Source organism: Gasterosteus aculeatus, chromosome 16 (genome assembly GCF_964276395.1).
Source record: "Gasterosteus aculeatus chromosome 16, fGasAcu3.hap1.1, whole genome shotgun sequence".
Taxonomy (NCBI): domain Eukaryota; kingdom Metazoa; phylum Chordata; class Actinopteri; order Perciformes; family Gasterosteidae; genus Gasterosteus; species Gasterosteus aculeatus.
The window spans coordinates 14,619,302-14,626,141 of NC_135704.1; the positions used below are offsets into that span (position 1 = coordinate 14,619,302).

Here is a 6,840-nt window from a genome sequence, read left to right on the forward strand (position 1 = left end):
CATTATAAAATATGAATACCAATGTCACAAAAGTGTGGAGGGCGTCCATTCAGTGTGCATCTCTTCTACAAGGCCACCAGACATCCAGGCGACCTGAAATCGGACTAAGTATCTCTTTCTTTAAACCAAGCTAGTCTGCTAAATTTGCTGTTGATTCTAGTGTCTTAAGTTAATTTGATTGCTGATTTGCTTTAGTTTTTTGTCGTCTCACGACCAGTTCTCTTTGTTTGAAGTTATCTTGGTTGCTAGTTTGCTCAAGCTCGTTCAGTCTTTTAGTGCCAGTTTGTGTTCTAGATTCTACTATTAAGTTAACTGCCAGTGTGCCCTCCTAACTCTGCTAGGTTTTGACCTGATCTAAGTCTGTTTTGCCTTGTTTTCTGAAGCAAATAAGACTTGTATCCTTAAACTCTCATTTTGTCAAAAGACCACATGGTGTTTGTTCACTGATTAGGGTGTCAAGCTATTGGTGCTTTGCATTTTGAGGAGTTTCTGTCGAGGCCAATCGACCTTTTGTCTCCTAAACGACGGGGGAGCGGCCAGCGCAGCCGCAGCCGACTTCCACTAACGAGGGAGTATTTAACTAGAAATCGTAGGAAGCGTTAGCTTCAGCGTTATCTTATCCTCGCAGGACGAAGACGAGCAGAACAAAGACAAGGGAGTCTTTCGTGGGAGTCAAGACGAGCAGAACAAAGACAAGGGAGTCTTTCGTGGGAGTCAAGACGAGCAGAACAAAGACAAGGGAGTCTTTCGTGGGAGTCAAGACGAGCAGAACAAAGACAAGGGAGTCTTTCGTGGCAGTCAAGACGAGCAGAACAAAGACAAGGGAGTCTTTCGTGGGAGTCAAGACGAGCAGAACAAAGACAAGGGAGTCTTTCGTGGGAGTCAAGACGAGCAGAACAAAGACAAGGGAGTCTTTCGTGGGAGTCAAGACGAGCAGAACAAAGACAAGGGAGTCTTTCGTGGGAGTCAAGACGAGCAGAACAAAGACAAGGGAGTCTTTCGTGGCAGTCAAGACGAGCAGAACAAAGACAAGGGAGTCTTTCGTGGGAGTCAAGACGAGCAGAACAAAGACAAGGGAGTCTTTCGTGGGAGTCAAGACGAGCAGAACAAAGACAAGGGAGTCTTTCGTGGGAGTCAAGACGAGCAGAACAAAGACAAGGGAGTCTTTCGTGGGAGTCAAGACGAGCAGAACAAAGACAAGGGAGTCTTTCGTGGCAGTCAAGACGAGCAGAACAAAGACAAGGGAGTCTTTCGTGGGAGTCAAGACGAGCAGAACAAAGACAAGGGAGTCTTTCGTGGCAGTCTTCGGGGCGGCTGAATGCGGCGCCTTCTTCTGCTATTTTTAATAATGTGTTTGACCCCTTCACCCGTGCCTGTTCGAATCTCTTCCCGCAGATACTACAGGCCTCGGGCTAGATCTGCTCTCTATCGTAACCTCTCCTCTCTCTCCTATCCCACCCGCTCCTCACACGTCCAGCACCTCGTCACAGGAGGTCTCTGGAACTGCCAGTCAGCGACTCGCAAGGCTGACTTCATCTCCGGCTTTGCTATCCAGCAGTCACTCGACTTCCTCGCTCTGACCGAGACCTGGATCACACCCGAGAACACATCCACCCCAGCCGCTCTCTCCTCCGCCTTCTCCTTCAGCCACACTCCCAGGCCCACTGGTAGGGGTGGTGGCACAGGTCTACTCATTTCACCCAAATGGAGCTTTTCTCTCTACCCTCTACCACCAGCCACCCCATTGTCCTTTGAATTCCATGCTGTAACAATCACTCACCCGGTACAATTAACCATCATTGTCCTCTACCGTCCGCCAGGCTCCTTAGGTCATTTTTTGGAAGAATTGGACATTCTCCTGTCTAATTTCCCCGAAAATGGTCCTCCGGTCATCCTCCTGGGTGACTTCAACATCCAGACAGAGAAGTCATCTGACCTCGTACACCTACTTTCTTCCTTCGCTCTGTCACGCACTCCCTCTCCTCCTACTCACAAAGCCGGCAATCACCTTGACTACATCTTTACTAGAAACTGCTCTACCACTAACCTCTCTGTAACTCCACTTCATGTGTCTGATCACTTCTTCATCTCTTACTCCCTTCCACTCTCTATAACTAACAAACCTCCTTCATTGACTAACTCTATACCGGCTCGTCGCAATATTCGCTCCCTCTCTCCCTCCTCGCTGGCATCCTCTGTTCTATCAGCTCTCCCTTCAACTGACTCCTTCTCACTCTTGCATCCGAACGCTGCTGCAGAGACTCTCCTCTCATCTCTTTCCTCCTCTCTAGACTCTCTCTGCCCTCTTACGACACGACGGACTGGCAAATCCCCTCCGGCTCCGTGGCTGTCTCAACCGGTCCGTGCCATGAGAGCCACCATGCGAGCGTCGGAAAGGAGATGGCGTAAATATAAACGACCTGACGACCTGCTTGAATTTCAATCTCTCCTCTCCTCGTTCTCTGCCTCTATCTCTGCTGCCAAAAGCTCTTTCTACCAGTCCAAAATCGAATCCTCATTCTCTAACCCCAAAAAACTCTTCTCGATCTTCTCCAATCTCCTCGAACCCCCTACCCCTCCTCCCCCCTCCACCCTTCTTCCGGGAGACTTTGTCAACTACTTCACCAAGAAAATAGCTGACATACGCTCCTCCTTCTCAAACCCACCACCTACTTCTCGCGTCCCACCGACCTCACCTCTTTCGCCCTCACTTCCCTCTTTCACCGCCCTCTCTCCTAACCAAATTCTTACCCTAGTAACCTCTGCCCGTCCGACCACCTGCCCTCTTGACCCCATTCCATCACATCTTCTACAATCTATCGCACCTGACCTTCTTCCGTTCCTTACCTTTCTCATCAACAACGCTCTGTTATCTGGCTGTTTTCCCAATTCTCTGAAGGAGGCAAGAGTCAACCCTCTCCTGAAGAAACCCACCCTCAACCCTTCTGAAGAAAACAACTACAGACCGGTCTCTCTTCTTCCCTTCTTGTCCAAAACCCTTGAACGTGCTATCTTTAATCAACTCTCCTCTTATCTCCACTGTAACAACCTCCTTGACCCCCACCAGTCAGGTTTCAAGGCAGGCCACTCTACAGAGACTGCTCTCCTTGCTGTCTCTGAGCAACTCCACACTGCTAGAGCCGCCTCTCTCTCCTCTGTCCTCATCCTTCTGGACCTCTCTGCTGCATTTGACACGGTCAACCACCAGATCCTTATTTCCTCCCTTCAAGAACTTGGTGTCACAGGCTCTGCTCTCTCCCTTCTCTCGTCCTACCTCGATGGCCGCACCTACCGGGTAACCTGGCGAGGATCTGTGTCGGAACCGTGTCCTCTTACTACTGGAGTTCCTCAGGGTTCCGTGCTGGGTCCCCTCCTGTTTTCGCTTTACACCAACTCTCTTGGCGCTGTCATTCGCTCGCATGGCTTCTCTTACCACAGCTATGCCGATGACACCCAACTAATTCTCTCCTTCCCTCGCTCGGACACCCAGGTGGCGGCTCGGATCTCTGCCTGTCTAACTGACATCTCTCAGTGGATGTCCGCCCACCATCTGAAAATCAACCCCGACAAGACTGAACTACTTCTCTTTCCCGGAAAAGATTCGCTTACCCAGGACCTGACAGTCAACTTTGGAAACTCTGTGCTAACGCCCACTTCGACTGCTAAGAACCTCGGCGTCACACTCGACAACCAACTCTCCCTGACTCCCAACATCACTGCGACAACGCGATCCTGTAGATACACGCTCTACAACATCAGGAGAATACGTCCCCTTCTCACTCAGAAGGCAGCGCAGGTACTGATTCAGGCTCTTGTCATCTCCCGCCTGGACTACTGCAACTCCCTCCTGGCAGGTCTCCCTGCCACCGCCATTCGACCTCTGCAGCTCATTCAGAATGCAGCAGCTCGACTGGTCTTCAACCTTCCGAAATTCTCCCACACTACTCCACTCCTCCGCTCTCTTCACTGGCTACCGGTGGCCGCCCGCATCCAGTTCAAAACACTGGTGCTCACGTACCATGCTGTGAATGGATCGGGTCCAGCTTACATCCAGGACATGGTCAAACCCTACATCCCAACCCGCACTCTCCGCTCTGCATCTGCAAAACTACTCGTCCCTCCCTCACTGAGAGCAAAACACTCGACTAGGTCTCGACTCTTCGCTGTCCTTGCGCCGAAATGGTGGAACGCGCTCTCTGAAGACATCAGGACCGCAGAGAGCCTTCACATCTTCCGCCGCAAACTAAAGACACACCTCTTCAGACTCTACCTCGACTAAAGACTAACAAATTGCAGCACTTAAATTGTACTTGTGACGTCACTCATCTATAGCAAATTGTAAATTCGCTTATTTGAGGAAATTGCACTTTCTTGTTTCTTGTTCTCCTGAGTTTGTACCCTATGGTTGAATGCACTTATTGTACGTCGCTTTGGATAAAAGCGTCAGCTAAATGACATGTAATGTAATGTAATGTAATGTAATGTCTCTGCAAGTGTGGGAATGCTGCTTTGATGTGTGAAACCCTGTTTGCTGTCTAACCTGCTGCATGTCAGAGATCCCCAAGACAATGTGAGTTAGACGAGGCTCACACACATCATCTAATCCACCTTGTATCTACTTTACATACAGATCCAAAACAGACGTGTGTCTGACTGAGCTTTTGCTTCATCAAACTGAATTCATAATCTGAGCTAAACTACTGCTACTACTTTTAAAACACCGATGCATCGGACGGTGAATCTGTGGTTTGAAAGGACTTGTGCTCCGGCTGTGGTGAGAGGAGCTTTGTGAAACGAGACACAAGGTGCACGACACGAGAGACGGGGAAACAAAGGAACATTAACAAAGGGAGAGTGGGTGCTTTTAGTGCTATTTCTATCCTTTTTGAATCAAGGTGAGTGATGTGAAGCTGTTGCTTGTCTGCTCTACTCAGCCCCAGGCACCATTTTCTATTCCACCTTTTTTTTTTTTTTCTTTACACCGAATTGTGAAATGAGGCCTACTGTCGGATGCAGAAGCTTGGAAAATGGCATCAAAGAATTTTCCCCAAATAATCGCCTAAGTGCAAAAAAAGAAAATAGAGTATAAGGCGTCGCAGATTATAGAGGGAAACGTTATCCTGTTTGTTCCCCCTGTTCCACTCGGGCCGTGGTACAGCTGTGAAAGTGCTCTGTTGAGAGAAGGCAATAATCCAGAGGTTTGTGCAGGCATCCGATTGTTAAATATTTCATTTTCAGCTAATGTTACTACGTGTTACACGAGCGGGGCGGGCGGGGGAATAAAATACTACCCTAAAGGTTTCTTGGAATCACCGAGAGATTTTGCTTTCATTTCAGACCTAAAGGAACCCGCGTTGTGTCGTGCTCCCTGAAAAAGAGAATTATGGTCACACGAGTGCAGTTCATTTGTCGTGGTTATAATGAAAAGAAAAGCCGAAATGAGTTTCAATGTTTTTTTGCTTGCCATTGCATGTTATACAGAAACGTGACTGCCAACCAGAGAGCCTTTACCGCACATCAGACGGGAAATCCGCTTTCATCGGGAGAAAGGCAATAGACGGCGTACGTCGCTCCACATCCCTGTGATGATGGGTGGACAGAAAGATCGGGGATAAAACAAGCCAGCCGGAGGAGTAATATTCCCTCCGAGGCTCTAATATAATGGTCTGGATCTTAGCTGTGATAGATTTTGCCTTGACACTGTGCAAAGAAAATTTCCACCCAAACCAGTTTCCATCTGTAAGCGCAAACAACGCGGCGAGACGACCCGGTTTTATTTGTTTCACGTCCGTCCTCCGCTCCCTGTGGGTAATAGTTTGCACAGTCAAGTGTCATTGAATAAAACAGACAAACATTTAGGCTGAGCGCTGCCTTGACTGTAAAACAGTCTCTGAAACCCGCCGTATCGATTTCTTGTCCCGGCCACACAAACACGGCGGCGAGGGGTGGAGGTACCGTCTTTATCTGGACTTTCCATCGCTGTTGTGACTGATAGGAGAGGCACCTTTTGCTAACAGGTCTGTCCTCTACGTACAGTACATGGACAGCTCAGACCAGCTTTACATTGTCTCCTGCATGCACCCTGCCAGACCCCTGAGCCCTGCAGTTAAGAGTATTTGACAAATGGACCGATGCTATCTCGCTCAACAATGCATTGACTTCAACAAAAAGCAATTCACGGGGACATTTCGGTATTTATAAATGTCAACTTAAGTAAAAGCTAAGGTCCGCCACTGCAAAGGTTTTGTAATTAAAGGTCAGCATTGTGATAGAAGCTATTGGTTTTTTTTGGGGGGGGGGGGGGTTCCAATTCATTCCATTTTTCCATTTACTTTTTACTCGCACTGAGCAAAAGCCCCAAAAACAATCTGAGATTAGAAGCAAAGGTCTGCATTCCAGGAAGAGTCGAGAAAGTGAAACGAGCGGCGCAACAGACGCTAATTTAAAGATTTCAGACATAAAGCATGTCCCGCCAACGGGAGGTGTTACCGGGAACGCCAACGCCAACGTGCCGATCTTTTACCTTCTTAAAACATTCCGAACACGCACAACGTCATTATTCCTCCACAGTTTTCCAAGTTACACATCGAACGGCGGGTGAAAAAAACCCACATGTGAACTCTTTGATCTATTTGCGATGGTGACCTTCTGAGCGGATCACTGCGGGCCGCTGTGCGTGCGCGTGTCCGTCTGCTGCCCGTCGGCTTTTCCCCCTTGACGTCCCAGGAGCTGTCAACAACCCAGCAGAGTGCACCAGTGGGAGGAACAGCTCCAATTGAGTCCTCCATGTGCGGAAAGCAAAGAGAAAAGAAAAGAAAAGGCTTCGAAAACAAATGAGAC

At 48.8% G+C, this 6,840-nt stretch overlaps 1 long non-coding RNA gene across 1 annotated transcript; it reads left to right on the forward strand.

The window, feature by feature from the left end:
- Positions 1-271: 271 nt before the first annotated feature.
- On the forward strand, positions 272-4,485 carry LOC144388830 (uncharacterized). The gene is made up of 2 exons (XR_013453100.1): positions 272-1,667; positions 1,821-4,485. It is a non-coding gene; the product is annotated as an uncharacterized LOC144388830 (long non-coding RNA).
- Positions 4,486-6,840: the final 2,355 nt, after the last annotated feature.